This window comes from Peromyscus maniculatus, chromosome 10, assembly GCF_049852395.1.
Source record: "Peromyscus maniculatus bairdii isolate BWxNUB_F1_BW_parent chromosome 10, HU_Pman_BW_mat_3.1, whole genome shotgun sequence".
Classification (NCBI taxonomy): domain Eukaryota; kingdom Metazoa; phylum Chordata; class Mammalia; order Rodentia; family Cricetidae; genus Peromyscus; species Peromyscus maniculatus.
Window position 1 is genome coordinate 48,021,071 of NC_134861.1, and position 17,918 is coordinate 48,038,988.

Sequence of the window (17,918 nt, forward strand, 5' to 3'; positions counted from 1 at the left end):
TGTGACAACCCGGCACACTGGGCTAGACCATTTAATAAGGAAATCAAGAAATGTACCAACAAGGACACCCCAGCTATACCCTGGTACTACTGCTTATCAACAAAGTCTCCCCAGGTTGTTGAGTCCAACACAAGAAGAGAAACAGGACAGATATGATGACAGACCCCTATAGAACACTTGGGAGGTGGAAGCAGAAGCATTAGGAGTTCAAGGTCATCTTCAGCAGCATAGCGATTTAGTTCTAGGCCAGCATGGGCTACATGAGACACTCTCAAAACATCCAATTCATAAAACGAAGAAGAGGAGATGGTAGAGAGCAACAAAGGAAAATCCCTGTGCTGCCTTTTACACTCATTCTAAAGGGTCAATTGGAAAACAGCTTCAACATATATATGAGCTTTGCAGTCTTCTTGTCTCTATGGCTTATGAGCCTAATGGGTAGAAAATATCTCCTCCCTGTTAGCTTTCAGTGGCTCCTGGCATGCCACAGCACTAACAAAAGCTCAGTGGTTCTTCAGAAGTGAGCACTGCCTCTTCCAGAAATATCTACCGCTTGGGAGATATTGATAAGGCCAGAAGACGGACACAAGGACATTGTGGAACAAAAAGGCCCTTGGCAGGGACAAGATACAGTGCACATCTCTCTTAATAATCAATAGTCTTACTAAGGAAGATCTATGGACATGGGTGAATTTACATTATGGCCTCTTTGGTACTAGAATATTCCCCTCAAAGTTCTAAGTGCACCTCACAGGATCTAGGCTAAAGTCTCCACTTTGTTAGACAAGTTAGGCCGCTATTCTCCTTCCCAGATCACCCCAGCAGAGACTCTGTGCAGCCTCTGGAGTTCTGAGGACTGAGAACACCAGCTGTGGGAGGCTGGCCTGTCATTCATCTTCCTTCTCTTAACTGTAACTCAAAAAGCCGGAGATCACTACTTGGAAAGCACCTCTGAGCCTCTGATCCGGAAGAGGCATCAGCAGACTGGATTTACAACAAAGCCCTGCCTGCAGAAATCTTCCTGTCACCTATAGGCCACATAAACCATTAGCATCCCAGGCATAATGCACACGGTCAATGGGCTGCGCAGGCATTTCAAAACCGAGCACCGTACTGCTATTTACAGGCCAAGGAGAAGCTGCAACGAACAGCTGCGGAACCCACACTCCCACAGTTTGAACATTAGAAGGAAATTCAAAGACAGATTCCCCAAACATTCAAAGGTTCTCGTTCCCCTGCCTGGGTCTCCTTGTGGGGATTTCAGCTCAACTCTCCATCAGTGCCCTCTGCTAAAGAGTACCGGCAGAAGAATCGCATCGCTCTCTCGTTGCCCTAAGCACAGCTCTCACCAAAAGCAAGCCACAGCGGAATATTATTATTTTTAGAACACTATCCCGTTTTAACATTTGAGCAGCCACGTGATCTCTCGAACCACAATGGTCCTTAAATGAACCATTTTCCCCGATTCTTTGAAACAGATAAATATAGACATATATATTTAATAAGCCCTTTACCCTTACACAGGCTGATAAAAATACACTCAAACTCTATATCCACATCTATTTATAAGCATAACATATACACATGGGATATTTAAAGTGTTGATTGGCCTCCTGTAATCGTTTTTTCCACTTGCATAGAAAATTAAGTAGAGGTCAACACAATGAAACATTTTCTAAGTCACTCTGTTTTGTTAGGAAGTTCAGAATAATAGGCTCCAACCTGGAGGGGGAAAAATGTCAATGCAATCTAAAAATAACAGAAGGTGCATAACAAATTTGTCCTCATTTTGTTCTTAATAGAAGGTGTTTCTAGTGCATCGGCAAGAATGACCTATCAAACGCATCACCTTGTACAGTCAATTTATTCCTTTATCAGGCAGTCATTGGAGAGGTGTTCTGCTCTGCATTGTCTCAACATAAAGCAAGATGCCAAGGCTGCTTTCCTGTGCAGAGGCAGCGAAACCTCTCCAGAAGACTTTGATCAAACCGAAGGGGATGAGGCAGGAACACTTCCTCTCTTTCCCTTGCGTGCTGCCCTTGCCTTGGCTTAACAAAGCCTCTCCATGGACAAGGTAAATTGGGAAGGGGACAGCCCTCCAGCTCTGCTCTTCTCCATCTCCCCAGCAGCACTTGGAGCCTGCTCCACAGCCAGAACTGTTTCCCAAGACCCGGGAGAAGGAAGGTAGGGGCTGCCCTTCCCTTCCCACTGCTCAGCTGTAAATAGCAAAGGTGCAAGAGACAAAGGGCTTCTCTGTGACAACAGAGGGGTGGAGCCGCCCAGAGGTCAGACAGCCAGAGTCCTGAAAGGGACACTTCCTCACTGCACGGCACTGCACCCTTTTCAGGAACCAAAGAACAGATGGAGACTTGCCCAACCTCACAATAATATAGAATACACGTTTTCCACAAAAATTGTGACATGCAATATACAACTGACATCTAGATACATACATATGTGTGCACACACACACATGTATATCAACTTACTGGAGGCTTTTAGTTTGGATAATAAGTTCCATGCTCTAATAGAGAGAGGCAGTAAAGAAAAAAAAAAAAGAATGCATTCTTTGATTTCACATGTGTCTGAAGGCAGGGATCAACATCTACCCCCAAGCCCAACCCAAACCCATCTCTTATTCTCAGACTCTTAGATACACCCCATTGGTCCATCTTAAATGCATTCCTTCATTCTTCAACCCTGTTTTAAACACATGCTGTAGGTACCAAATACCCGTGTAACAAACGATGCTCTAATAGGCCTGTGAACAATAGAAGAACCAGAGGCACGAAGCTAAAGCCAGTAAGCAAACAAAAATTCTCATAGGCAAAAATAAATAAAAAGGTAAAAGCCTATAATGTCCCAGGACCCTTACATGTGTCATGTGTAATCTGTGAATAACTCCGTGGATGTTCTAAATGCACTGTGAGGAAGCTGAATGTCCTGGGCTCAGTCAGCTGGAAAACTGAGGAAACAGACCCCAAACCATCCAACTAGTTTCTCCCCATCCAAGCTGTCCAGGAGGAGTGTGGTGGGACTGACTCGGACACAGTGGACAAACCTTACTCCATAGACTGCCCCTCCCCAACAGGGGCAACAGCTCTGTGTTCCCAACCAGTGTTTCCTGCACACTGCTCGCTCCTTCCTTTATGAACAAGGTCTCACTTCTCCCTCTAGAGACTTTAGACGTGAGTGTTGCCCCCTCTTTACACATGAGAACATCAAGACTTTGGAAAAATACAGAGCTTTTGATTGGTCTCCCAGCTACTAAATGGCTGCTAGGGCCTGAATGTAGCCCATCAAATATGTATATGCTGAAATCCTAACTCACGGGGTTTTAAGTATATCCTAGGAAGTATATCCATTACTTTTCTCATTTCTATGAGGAAAGAAAAAAAAAAAAACCTTCTGACAGGAGCAACTTCAGGAAAGGGGAGTTTACTTTGTCTCACAGGTTGAGGTTATAATCCGTCCATCACAATGGTGAAGGCATGATGGTGGGAGAGAGGCAGCCGGCCATGCAGCATCCACAGTCAGGAAGTGGAGAGAGATGAGGGATGCTGTTCGGCTCACTTCCTCTTTTTTTATTCCATCTCGTTCCATGGCCCATGGGACGGTGCTGTCCACAGTGAGGGTGCTTCTTCCCCTTCCATTCATCTAATCTAGAAAAATCCCTCATTCTAGCTGCTGTGAAGTTGTCAGTATCAACATTAAGCATCATAGGAAGTTAGGTCTTCAGGAAGTACGTCAGCTATAGAGTCCCCATGAATGGGATTCCTTTCCTCTTAAAGAGGCCAGGGAGAGATGGCTCTCCCCTCTGAGGACGGAAAGAACACAGCAGGAAGGCACCCCCTACAAACTAGAAACCTCAGCACTGACTCTGCTTTGGGCTTCTCCATCTCAGAAGGTAAGAAATACATTTTTAATGTTCCTGCGTTTCCCAGTCTGTGGCACTCTGCTACAGTTGCCTGAGTGAACTTTAGCAAGGCCAGGTTCGGACCAGGCCATGGGTCTCTTCTGTGCTCCTCTCTCCCACAGCAACACAGGTGAAGTAACTGAGCACACAGGCCACCATTCTGGTCCATGACTGGACCTCTGCCTTATTCCCAAAAAGCAGTGGGCTAAGTTCCCGGCCAGGATACTACAGAATTCAGTGTCGTGCTGCTAGGGACCCCCAGTGCCTCTGAAGTGCCAGGGTTCCCAGTTACAGGACAGTGGTCAAGCCCTGCAGAGAGCTGGCTGTGACCAAGAAAATCCTATCGAGATAAACAAGGGCCCCGTTTCTCCAATGGTTAGAAAAGCAGCCAACCCTGCCCTCAGGAGCCTGTGGCGGGATCACGGGTCTCAGAACAGCCTTGTCAGGACACGACTCTGAGGGAAATGGAGGCGTTCAGGAGAACCACTGAGGACTGAACAAGTGCCACTGAATGAGAGAAGCTGATCGCACCAGTCCAAGCCTAACAGCCACCATGCCAGGCCACTCACCTCTGCCCTCTGCTCTTCCTGAACGGCCCAGAATGACAAGTGAGAGAAGTACACCACAGCCTCATCCACGGCTATATATTTTAAATAGCATCTCTCCTCCACAGCCCTGTGTGGGAGGGGAACATATGGTCCTACATCCATTATACTCCTGAGTTTAGGTCTGAAACATCATATTTTCATTACAAATAAGCTTTGACGCCACCACCTATTGCAATGACTGCAACGCATGGTTAATTTTATCCGCGGCAGCGGTGAGAGCGGCATACCAATTTACTGCCAGGGAGAACAATCTCATTTTAGCATCTTAACCCTGAACTCCAGTTCCCTTTGTTCCTGAGAACTTTGTTTTAGCAAGACGCCGATTCAGGGAGCCTGGGAAGAGCGTGTAACTGATACTGACTCAATGCGGGCGGAACAGTCACCGGAGAAAAGAAGAAGGATGAGTGGCAGGACTTGGGGAGACCGGCAAGATGGCTGCAAGTTCGGGCTCCCCGGGGCAGTGTGCTTAGAACTTGAGTTTCAACCCGCATAGCAAGTCCTCGCAATTTGGCTGGCAGTCTGGCAAGAGCAGACCTATTTGTGAGGTTTCTTCTGTTCCGCCTGACTTCAAGCCAAGCCAGGAAGCAACAAGAAAGGCCGCCCTCGTAGAGCACTTTGTTCTGGGCCAGGAAGTTTAGAGAAAAACCAAAGGGTTGGAATAATGTCATTGATGGGATGGGTGGGGAGGAAGGTAATCTAAGGCACTGTAGCTTCTTAGTCTGCACACAGCCTGAGACAGCCAGAGAGAAACAGATAGCCACACTCGTATGCATCGACCCATTTAAAGTTCAGTTTCGTTATCTGGGAAGCTTTGCTGCAGTCACTATCTTGCACTATATTTTAGCGATCATCTCTCCCCTTCTGAACTCGGAAGCCAAATAGTCTTTATTCTCACTTCTAGGGGTTGCACTGAAAATGTTACAGTGCATTTTTCATATTTAACGGGAAGATTCTTTTTTAAGTATGTTTCTGAATTTGTGTCCAGACACAACAAAGGAGGAGAAAGAACTGGAGATAACCACATCGAGTCTCAGCAAGACAAACACCATGTGTTTTCTCTCAGTTTTAGGCACTAGGTGTTAGAGGTAAATGTTATCGGGGCATGTTGGTGGCTAAATAGTCTGCTGACAAGAAGAGGAAAGAGAGAGAGGAGGGCAGAGTCAGGGGACAGAGGGTAATGTACTCCAAGTACTTTATGTACTTGCAGGAAAATGGCTTTCTGTAGCCCTATATAATAGAAAATAAGTTTATTAAGAAGGAGAGAGGATATAGCATGAGTCCTTGCTTACTGCTGTTTTCAACATCTATTTACACCCTGCTACACTGTATCTTAATTCTTCCAGTCATTCAATAACTGTGTCAGGAGCACCTACTTGATACCACAAGATCCCAGGAAAGAAAACAGTTAAGAACATAGTTTCTGTACCTAAGCAACTTGGAACTAGCCTGTGACCTAAAACAGCAATGCACCAATTTTAAAAGGTGTGTTATGCTGTTAAGATGCATCAAGAATTCTGAGGAGAAAAATATCTGATTCTCACTGGGGTATTAGACAAGACTTCAAGAAGGTAGTTAAATGGGAAAGAGCCAATCCTAACAGATTAAGCGAATTAACCAGAGGGAAGCCACCAGAAAGAACAGCCCTTCCAAAAGTCTAGAGCTAAATATTACTCAGCTGGAATTTGAGAAACCAGTATAAGAAGAACTCGGGATAATATGTCATGAAATAATGTGAATTCAGATGTAGCAAAGAATCTAATCCAGGCCTCTGTCCAGTCCTAATCTTCAAATGGAAAGGGCTAATGTTCTTTGGTGAGAGAGAGAGAGAGAGAGAGAGAGAGAGAGAGAGAGAGAGAGGGAGAGAGAGAGTTTGCAATGTGTGTGCTCATGTGTGCGTATGTTTGCAATGTGTGTGCTCATGTGTGTGTGTGTGTGTGTGTGTGTGTGTGTGTGTGCAGGTGCATGCATGGGTGTGTTTGTGTACACACATACAACATTAGTGTACACAGAAGACAGAGAGGCTGGTGAGTAGGTGCCCATACAACACATATTCTCCCATTCTGATTGCTCCAGAGTAGGCCAAATGAAACAGATGCTAACTATCTGGAGATTGCTGGAATTGTTATACTCATTCTGAAATTTGCAGTCAACCAAAAAGATTCCTCTCAACAAGTACCCAGAGAGGACCTGTACTATCTGATGCTACCAAACTTCAAGTGTGACTAGATGCCCCTAGCTATTACACCAAAACCCATGAAACCTGAGAAGGGGACCCTTCATCAAGGGTCTCTCCAGTCATCTTATGCACCACAGTTTATACCCGTCTCTTCTACCTTGCTCTCTATGTTTGACTTTTTGGAAGTCACTCTTTATATTAAATAAGATTTTTACGGCAATTGATTCAGGGTAAATAGCATGATAGAATGGTGAGGATGGAATGGACCATGGTAGAAAATATGCACAGAAATGAAGCCTTATTATGAAGAACTGTATAGTCCATAATAAAGAGTTGGGGCATTCTCTTGAGATGCAATGGAGAAGTATACGTAATGTTACCAGTGGGTCCAAGTCAAGAATGTATTCGATGCAACTTGTTTGGCCTGGGAAATACTTCCAAGTCCTGCTTTAACCTGGATCTCTTTCTGCCTTCCCTTGAGTAGGTGAGTTATCTTTCCTTTGGCCAGAACAGCATTACTCTGTAGGAAGCGGTTGGAGTGTTTTCTCAACGTCTCCATAGGTACAGCCACACTTAAAAGCTTCATGCCTTTGGGAAGCCTGATATGTGTAGAAATCTAAGTTTGCTTAAAAAGAAAAAAAAAAAAAAGCTCCACCAGAATAAAATTTGCATGTTAAAAAGTTCACTGGAACACAGTATTGTAAAAGGATTGATAGGATGGATGGGGAGAGATTAGAGGCAGGAGAACATGCCAGAGAGTTAGAATAACCATTAAAACTGCACATGCAGAACCCAAGGGAAAATGTCAGAAATGACTATGGATACCCTTTAAAACCCAAAGCCTAGCTGGATGCTCTCTCTCTCTCTCTCTCTCTCTCTCTCTCTCTCTCTCTCTCTCTCTCTCTCTCTCTCTCTCTCTCTCTCTCTCTCTCTCTCTCTCTCTCTCTCTCTCTCTCTCTCTCTCTTTCTCTCCATGCGAACCTGTAACCCCATAATCTAAATGCAAATGTCGAGGTGTCATAGCTGCATCATGGTTTGACAATGCTGATGGGAAACACAATAAATACTGAGGCAAACACACTAGTCAGAAGTAAAGTAAATTAATAGTACAGCTTAGCTGGGCTCACAAATGAATCACTCCAAAAAGCAATTTTGTCCTGTTGCAAAATGAGATAAACACCTACTTGCCGGTTATTTTAGGAATAACACAAATCAACCCATCTGTCTTCCTTCAGTGGCACTCATCATACATTTTTAAAGTTATCACTTCCTGAAGAGTCATCCCATTGATGCCAGCAGACACTTTATGTTGACAGTCTATGGCATGACCCACAATCCCAGTGTCATTCCAGAGCAGCCTGGCAACCCTGAACTACTACATGTCCAAGCTGAAAGTGACTTGTTCTCCAGACAGCAGGGGGTGGGGGCTGGAGGTTGGGAGGGGCATTGGAGAGAACCTGGGGTTGCTGGTCAGATACGGACTTCAAATGACATTGGCAAGAGAGCTGAAGGTAGAAGCGCCTTTTGAAAAGAGGATATGTAAATGTTAGCACAAAGAACAATTTACTGCAAACCAAATGACTAATCAATATCTGATCGCAGGACAGACTGTCCAGCAGGGTTGTCAGGCTCATATTCAATGTCTGATGGGAGAGGCTTGAAAGAGAGACTGCTGGGTTGGAATTTTACTTGCCTTTTTTTGTATTCAGACATAAATAAGCTTGCTGATCATATCACTGTCTCAGATTTATGGTAAACACACTAGAGCACAAGAATTCCAGAAAATGTCCCTGAGGTTTTGCGATTCCTTGGAGCAAATATTTCATATGCCCTCCTTGAATACAAGGAATCCAAATGAGCAGGAGCCCAGAAGGACCCTGCAATCGTGGGAAGGAGCTAGACATCATAGAAGATCCTATGTGAGAGTACCTGAAGCTCGGGGTAAAACTGAGAAGTCCTGTGAATGTGTTTTATGACCAGCAAGCTACCTGCAGAATAATGATCCTCTGTTATATAGTGTCCAACACAATGGTATTTCACACATCTTAAATTAGCCAGGATGGGGACCACATAATTAACTCCTACTTATTGTTATCATTCTTGGCCCTTGAGAAGCTTGCCAGGCTCTTCCTCCATAAGAGCACCAACAAAATGCCTATAAATTCGATGTTGCTACTGTGAGTTCACTGAGGTTGCCTTCCATCGGCGGCTCAAGAGTGATCTTCATGCAAGTACCCACTAACTTTCTCGTGATGTAATCTGGAGCTATGGACCCCAGGCCTCTGAGTCTTCCTGAAGAGTGCTTAAATACCCCAAAGCACCCACCACTGCTCCTGAAGACATCAACCTGAGATCCCTTCTTCTGGAAAGGCAATTCTGCAAGGCAAGCAACCTGTTTTCTTTTTTTTTAATTTAATTTTATTTTATTTTACAATATAATTTAATTCTACATATCAGCCACGGATTCCCTTGTTCTCCCCCTCCCCTTTCCCCCAGCCCACCCCCCATTCCCATCTCCTCCAGGGCAAAGACTCCCCTGAGGACTGAGATCAACCTGGTAGACTCAGTCCGGGCAGGTCCAGTCCCCTCCTCACAGGCTGAGCCAGATGTCCCTGCATAAGCCCCAGGTTTCAAACAACCAACTCATGCACTGAGCACAGGACCTGGTCCCACTGCCTGGATGCCTCCCAAACAGATCAAGCCAATCAACTGTCTCACCTATTCAGAGGGCCTGATCCAGTTGGGGGCCCCTCAGCCTTTGGTTCATAGTTCATGTGTCAACCAAGGCTTTGATGGAAACTTCTATCCCTTCTACCCCTACCCTTCTTTTTCCTTCTCTGCATCTTATCACTTATATTGGTAATTATCTGTTCAGGAAAGCTGATGATTTCCAATTAATGGCATCAAATCTACAAAGTTGCTGAAAAGTTACCCAAACTCTTGAAGATCCCCACAAAAAAATCTGAGCCAGACACTAGAGACCTCACATGATGAGGATATTAAACACTGCTTTTAGTAATAGGAGACCACTGGGTCCTTGGTTTCTTCAAGGAAGGCTGCAAGGAGTGGCCCCTGTAGTTAGCATGTGGCCCTCCCACCTTGTGAGCAGGACCTCTCAAGTCTCCTTGAATAAGTAAATCAGTACAGACCTGCCCTTGCCTCGATAACACTGAATCTCAAAAAAGCAAGGTGAGCTGAGAAATACAGTTCTCGGACTGCTTTGACTGCCTAGATCTGAAATAAAGGTGGTTCTTTAATCCTCAGAATGACCTACTGAAGTAGCCACAATTTTCTTCTACTTCTTCACAGGTAAGGGGAAAGAGCCTTAGATCAGAAAGCTGAGGGACTTCCTAGGTCATGACTAACCACTGTAATTGACACAAGCAGGGTCAAGTCCAGATCTTACTGGCTTCATGACCTAGTGGAGATGCCAACAGCACCTCAGTAACCAGTTCAGTGCCAACTGTGCCTCATTTAACAATGGCTAAACCTCTTCTGGTGGTAAATATTGAGATAGGAATTTAAGCATTGGCTGATCCTGGCTACTCAAAACACACACACACACACACACACACACACACACACACACACACACACACACACACAGAGAGAGAGAGAGAGAGAGAGAGAGAGAGAGAGAGAGAGAGAGATTTCTTTTGGATAAATCGATTCAAAGTCTCTCCAAGCTAACTAGTCAGCAATGCCCTTTGCAGTATAAAGCTATACAAAAGGATACAACCATGTCTCTAGCTCCTTAACTTTAAATGTGCTTCATGACAGGAAGTAGCCTGACTGGGACATATGACCTCAAAAGGACTGAGAGGAAGCCTGGTAGCAGGATGAGCTGCCTACTTTTCTGAGTCACCTTAGGACAAATGAGTCTCCAACATGAGGAGGCAGGAACAAGGTGAGTTTCCCTGGCCCTTTTTCCTTGCCTGCAGATGATGTCTCTGGCGTCATCTTATGATGGCAGAAAACACCAGAAGATTGCCCAGGGAGCATCAAACAGTCTAGCAAGGGCATACCAGGGCTGTACCAGGAGTCTGACAACATCACTGATAATTGCGGTTTCCTGAGGACTCCATGTGTTCTCACAGCCCGTGCTGTAACTTTCATTTCTGGAGTCTCAGGTCTCTGTTCCAGTGAAGGAGTCCTCACAGGAGCTGGCTGCTCCACCAGTTTCTCAAATACAATTATTTTTATGATGAGGTTCAAGGAAGCTCGGGGCATCAAGAGGACTTCTCAGATCAATATCACGTTCACAGCCCTTCTCTCCAGCTCCCATCTGTTAAAGGACGAGTCAGCCTGGGTGGCCGTTTTCCATCCCTGAACCATGCTGTAGGTCAGCAGCTGCCCTGCCTGCCTCTCTGTAGTGCAGGTGACCTGCCGAAGTCCTGGATCACAGCTGACTAAATGAACTGGATAATTAAAAGAGGGGATGAGCCATGCCTGGAGATTCTGTTTGCCTCATCGAGAACACTGTGCCCTTTTTATCAATCTACTTGGGGTTTTGTTTTTATTTTTCTCTCTTTGAAAAATGATTAGCCTTGAAAAACTTCCTAAGCATGGCACCATCCACCATTAGCTGTCAAGGCCAAAGTCTTTAAGAAGTTTCAAATGGCTTTGTACTTAGAAAACTCTAATAAAAACTAGGAAAGGGAGCACGGAGATCAGTAACTTTTTGTGCATCATAAATCAAAGCACCAAAGTTTTCTAATAATTAATGTTTGTATAACAATAATGTGTTTGTCTTAAAATGTATGATCTGGTAAGGATGAAGGTGGGAACAGAAATGAATCATCCTTTGGTGATTGTTGTCCCTGTGCAATTTTCAAAAATCATATGATTAACTTATGTATGTTGATATACACACATGCTTATATATCACCATACACATGCATGTACATATGCATATATGTAGAGATACACTGCGCGTGTTGAAAGTGAAGGTGGGGGGGTGGTCATCAGTTACATGAAAGTATAACTTCCTAAGTTCTGTCAGCATTTTACATTTCTTCCAGGAGAAACTTTAATAAGCAAGGATGCTAAATTGAACCTGAAAGAGAACTCCTTCTCTCCTCATCGTACAGTGCTCAGAAGCACCAGGGAGGTGGGGTTCTATGGTTCTGGGTGGGTAAGTCACATAAAAATGATGACTGCATCAGCAAGGGTGACTTTAGACAAAGATAATACAGTCATAACAACACAAATGCAAAACATCCAGTCAGAAAGGACCAACAGGACCCCCGAAAAGCCTGAATAAATCCCATAGAATAGAATCAATTTCAGAAAAGTAGCCAGGGCTTGGCTGGTACTTATCATAGCTCTGTAACTAATGTCTGCTCCAAATAGAAATTTCAAATCCTTCTACTGATCTTCCTCTTATCCATTTGTCTCCAAACCTTAACTAGAACACCTTAGCATCCTCCATGAACATGTGCAGATGGGAAGATATGACCAAAAGAGGCCAGCACTGCTGTACTCATCAGACTCTGATCATGGAAAGCACATTTCCATCATTGTCATCTGTAGGCTAGCATGATGCCAGACAACCTCATCCAAATTCAAGCCTGCCATTCATGAGTTTGGAACCAATGACTTGGGATCACTGTGAGTCAGTTTGTGCCTCTATATAATGGAACAGTGATACTTCTATATAGTGGGATAGGTGGCACATCTCATATGGAGCACTGTGAAATACCAAATAAATTGATACCTGACTATAAAGTCCTGACAAGAATGCCTCACAAATAGTTCTCAAAAAATGACATTAAATTTACTATTACTATGTTGGTAAAAGAGTGAATTGTGTGTTCACCTCTAAAAAGTTGAATGTCAATAACAAAAGGAACTAAGGCTGATCTCAGTGCCCAGTATCCAAGTTAACATTCACATTTATCATATTACATACATACAATACATGTGCATATGTGTCCAGTGAGAAAAATGACTTATCACTGGACAAGTGATGCTAAAATCAATGTGTATGCACACTTGGGACAGTGGCTAACTTTTGTTCAATTTTCCTTCATGTTATTAGACACATTTAGATGAATTTAACAGAAAAAATTCTGTCTCCTCTCTCTTCAGCACAACTTGGGCCTGGCTCTGCAAAACCTTTACTGACTTCCCTGCAGCAGAAATAAAACTCCAAGTGGTTTTTTTTTTTTTGATTAAATGAAGCAGGAAGACATAACCAACCAACAAAACCACACTAAGACAATGACCACAGAAAATAACATAACACCTTCCACCTTCTGAGTGGGGAACCCACATCATTTTGCCAGGAAGAACAAAATGACCTCCTAAGGAGTCATGATGCATTACAGAGCAGAAATGCATCATGGGAGGGGCAATAGCAGTTGTAAACTTGACTCCATATATTAAGGATGCTTATATTTTACACTAAGGAAACAATAACCTGAATGTTCTACCCATTTGAAGCACAAGTATAAATGATAAACATTCAGCTAACAAATTTCAAGCATAAGATTTTACCTTCCAAATATCAATTCTTGACACAGCCACTAAGGCCAAGGAGAATGATGATTGTTGGGGTAACCTTCCATCACACTAGAATTAGAGCCCAAAGCCTCCAGGAGTTGCTCAGTTGAGATCCACAGGTGATGCTCTAGTTCTACAGCATCAGCACCGGCAAGCCAACTCTATGCCATTACTTAACAAGCATCTCATTTTGACAACATCTATAATGTATATCTGGTCAACTAGGCAGTGACTGTGACTCTGGGGCCTTGGGGAGAGTTAAAGAAAAGCTGCATGGTATACTGGAAAGTGTACAAGACAAGTCGTAATAAAAATAAGATGTTAATAATGGATTATATTTGCAAGAGCCTGAAGTGTTAAGGGGACTTTGTCGCAACTGTATTATCATTAAAGGCAATGACAATCAATAGGATAGGAATTTTTTGTTTCCAAGAAACTACAGCGCCAAAATTGTTCATTTAGAAAGTGAGGCAACAGAAGCTGATACCCAGGCAAACTGGGGGAAAAGACCAGGCATAACCAAACCTTGTCAGCATGTCTCTAGCTCATGACACTGCCAAAGGCCTTCATAGGCGTTGCCCCCTCCCAGCCCCATAATACCTGTCTGTCCACCTGGGCATCAGATAAAATTGCCATCTTCATCATAAACATGAAGGAACTGAGGTTAATAGAAAATAAGTGACTTGCTTAATAAAGTGTTATTAAAAAGATGGCCAACTCAATTTTGACAATGTATTGCTTTAGTAGAAGTTACCCCAGAGTTTCCTGTGATGTGTTATTACCTTCAAATGTAGAGGGTCTATCTTAAATCCACCTCCAATTCTAGCATTTAATGTTCCTGTAACTAAAGACTCATTCCATGAGTCATAATCCACCACTGCCCACCTTCAAGACATCCTCTAGCCTCCTTATACCAGACACGGGTCCTTCATCTTCTCTCTTTTCTCAAGCACCTACATTGTTCTTATATCCATCTACAGCCAACCATGCCCCGTGGATTCTAGTGGCTTTGTGCCTTTCTGCTTAAAACGTTCTCTTCACCTAGCAAAGCCTGCTGAATTTCACTATCTACCCTACCCTACCCTACCCTACACACACACACACACACACACACACACACACACACACACACACACACACACATTCCATGGAGGAACAGTTCTCAACCCAGTAAGATGGACATGACCGTCCACATCACGTGCCACCTGTCTATCTCAAAGCCTGTTCTGTTTTCCAGCTCTTCCTTGGTGACATGCTTATCTCTCTCTGCTGACCACACATCCGCTTGGGTACTCAGCATACAGCTCTTCTTTCATAAATGTTTGCCTAGTGAACAAAGAAAAAGATAGATGTCTGAAGAACGGTTTACAAGTTCCAATTTGAGCATTGAAGTTGTAGCTAGCAGACACACACACACACACACACACACACACACACAGCACAGCACAATTCACTGGTGGATCTAAAAACATTAGAAGCTAAGTATCTAATTCCACCATCACCCTGCACAACTATTCTCAGTCAACAGAGGTTAATGAATATCCAGGAAGTGCCAGGCAGGGGTCTGGGAACATATACTCTCCAATAACCAAGACACGGTCTCTGCTCTATTAGAGCAATGATGCTAGGCAGGAGGCTGTAGAGTCAGTCTATCAATAGCTGTTCTGCAAAATGGCATGTGCTAGGAGAGAGAGCTTTCACACCACACAGAGAAAGAGATGGCGTTCATCCTTCCAGCTCATCTCTAATTAGACTGGATGAAAGGAAGGAAGCACTTTCTTTGGTTCTGTTTCACCTTCTTTAATTTACATAACTAGACAAACAAAACCACACTTTGTTAAAACATTACAACTTAAAAACAAAAACTAAGGTGTCCAAAGGCATTCTAAAGCCCCCCTTCTTTTTAAATACTAGTTTTTGAGGAGCTTAACCCACATATTCATGTGGAAGATGGTATCAGAAAGGAAGTTGATTGTCTTAAATACCTTGAAAAGAACCATTCTGAGCGCACACGCACACACATACACACACACATACACACACACAAACACACACACACACACACACACACACACACACACACACACACAGAGGAACTGAGCAAGTGAGCTGAGGCTCTGCAAGGTGATGAGGACTCATCTTGCTGAACCCTTAAGACCAACCTCTCTACAGGGTATATGAGCATCCTCAGCAGTAATGAACCCCATTTATGTGAGTGAACACAGCACAATGAAGCTTGTCACTAATCCATACTCGTCCTCTGCCTTCAGCTTTTCCTGAGTGCTGAGGACACTTTGCATGAATTATCTCAGTGAGTCTTTTCAAACATCCCTATGAGGGTACTTCTAGGACTAGCCCCGTTTTGAGAAAATGCAGACTGTGGCAGACACATTGACTGTTAAACAGTATTGTGTGGGTTTAGGCTCTTGAAAGTGGTGGAGTCCAGTCCATCTTCCACTCATCAATTATCCTCATAACTTTGTGAAGCTTCGTATACAGAGCAGAGAAAGAAAAAATAAAACCTCCAGTATCAAAAATGATCACCGAACTTCATTTGGTTTTTTTAAAAGGCCATCATTGCTGGGAAGCCTGCTTTGATGATCTCCTGGAGCCCCGGTGTCTCTGCTGGGACCATAAACAGCATTCCCCTCTAAGTAGTTAAGCAGAACAGAGCTCCCTAGGCCTGCAGTGGCTGCTAACAACGCTGTCACCCCCACATTGTTTAGTCAGCGTTTGTTCCTCAATGACTTTCTTCTCCTGCTATGTGCTTAGGTTACCGAGAGAAATCCGAGTGCCTGCTAATGCAGAGCATAGCTCATGTGAAATGTTTGCTTCCTACCTTCTGCTCTCCCGGAACTGACCTTCCCACCAGGGGCCTGAAGGTAAAGCTTCATGCGATTTCACGCTCCATTCAAAATCTGGTGGAAGGGCTTTCCCACATATTCCTACTCAGATTTTTTTTTTCCTCCTAGACAAACAGCATCCTTTCAAGGGTTCCTCAGGCACCTTCCTCACTTGACCTACCTAATTTGGAGCGGTCCCCAGTGCCATCTTGGTCACGGTGTTGTTCTGTGACAGCTAATACATACGCATACATTACTGCTGACATTTAAAAACATCCCGAACAGTTTGCGTGAGGACATGGTAAACAGATGCTATGGGATTTTTTACCCATTATCAGTCATCTCTGAAGACTGCAGTCAAGTGACAGGTTTTTGAGACTTCTCGGTCTAACAGCAAGAGATTTATTTTTAATAGAATATTGATATTATGGTACAAAATTATATTTGGTGTTTACTTTCTCCCCCTTCCAGCAATGCAGTTCAGCTGGGTGGGTTAGTGTGAGGCCCAGGGACCCTCTAGTCTCTCCGTAACTCTGTTGTGGCTTTTTTTTTCCTGGGGAGGGGGGAGCCGCAGACTTTTATGAACTGTCTGATTAAAGCGCCTCCATCTGAATGCAGATTAAAAGTTCCAACACCTGAGAGCTCAAATCCAATGAATATTTATACCCCAAACCAGCAGATGAATACACTCTAAATCTTCAAATGCGAGTCTAGTCATGGGTTTTATCTTATTTTAGGACTTACTTTTTATTAAAATGAACTCTTGCATATTTACACTACAGAAATAAATGTTATTTGCAAGCACAATGCAGGAGAAACCTTACAAAACGCATGGCCTGGGGGAAAGCAACTTTGCTCTTTGGGCAAAGATTTTATTTCCTTCTCGGGTCTTCCTTGAAGAGGAGTTTTGGTATAATTTGAGGCCCAGAAAATACATTCATTTGGAAAGAGCATTTGTTTAGTGACCCCCTAAAATCTCATGGGACTTTCCCCGCAAGGCACAGACTTTGTTGACTTAATAATTTCTCAGCCTCATCTTCACAGGTTGATTTGTCTCTCTGTCCTGTGGCTTTAACACATTTGGGGTTTATGTTTAATGTCCCACCCGACAGTTGCCAAGTGCTTCTTGTACTAGAACAAGGAGCGGGACTCAAAATGTACCCTGAGGTCACTGTCTGCTCCTCAGTCCACATTACAGTACATCCATGCTGGCCCTCAGAATGATGTTCTCAGAGAAACCGTGAAGTTTGTCGTCAGACCACAGTCTGGGGAGGCTCACACTGCACTTCCTTTCCTGTCTTCTTCAGCAGTGCAGGGGAAGTCAATTCTGTCACGAAAGAACACCACAAGGTAAATGATCCCTAAGCAGGTCTGAAGAGAAACGTTTCACCGTACCCCCGGGCTTTCCCTAACCCCCTCACAATCTTCTGCCGTTTGTTAATATGTAAGAGACCCCCAAATGAAAGGCCAAATGGGGTTATCGGAATTAACTTCTGGTTGAACCCACCCGCATCTTGAGACACCCAACCCCTCGCATTCCAAGGGCTCAGAATGTGCAAATCTGCAATTCCACTCTGACTTACTCCTTCTTTTTCATAAAGTAAGCTCAAAGATGAATGTTTACAAATCAAGCCAGTCATCATTTCTTCATTTTAATGCTTAAACGCTTCATTTTGATTGCTGTCTTTTTGACATTTCACCAAGGAAATATGTTTGTGTGTTCGCAATGCCATTGAATCAGCAATTAGACCTCCATATTCCAGATGTCATGAGACTACTCGATGCATCTCCCAATAAAATTTATTTCTGAACTTTGAGAAAGAAAAAAAAAGATGTACTTTGTATAAATTAGGCACATTATCCACATTTTT

At 43.7% G+C, this 17,918-nt stretch overlaps 1 protein-coding gene and 1 long non-coding RNA gene across 3 annotated transcripts in view; one reads left to right on the top strand and one right to left on the bottom strand.

Annotated features, from left to right (window-relative positions):
* The window catches only part of Ppargc1a (PPARG coactivator 1 alpha), a 642,727-nt gene that overhangs the window by 315,770 nt on the left and 309,039 nt on the right, over positions 1–17,918 (bottom strand). The window lies entirely within an intron of this gene.
* LOC121832769 (uncharacterized) lies at positions 10,479–12,440 on the top strand. The gene is made up of 2 exons (XR_006076486.2): positions 10,479–10,607; positions 12,112–12,440. It is a non-coding gene; the product is annotated as an uncharacterized LOC121832769 (long non-coding RNA).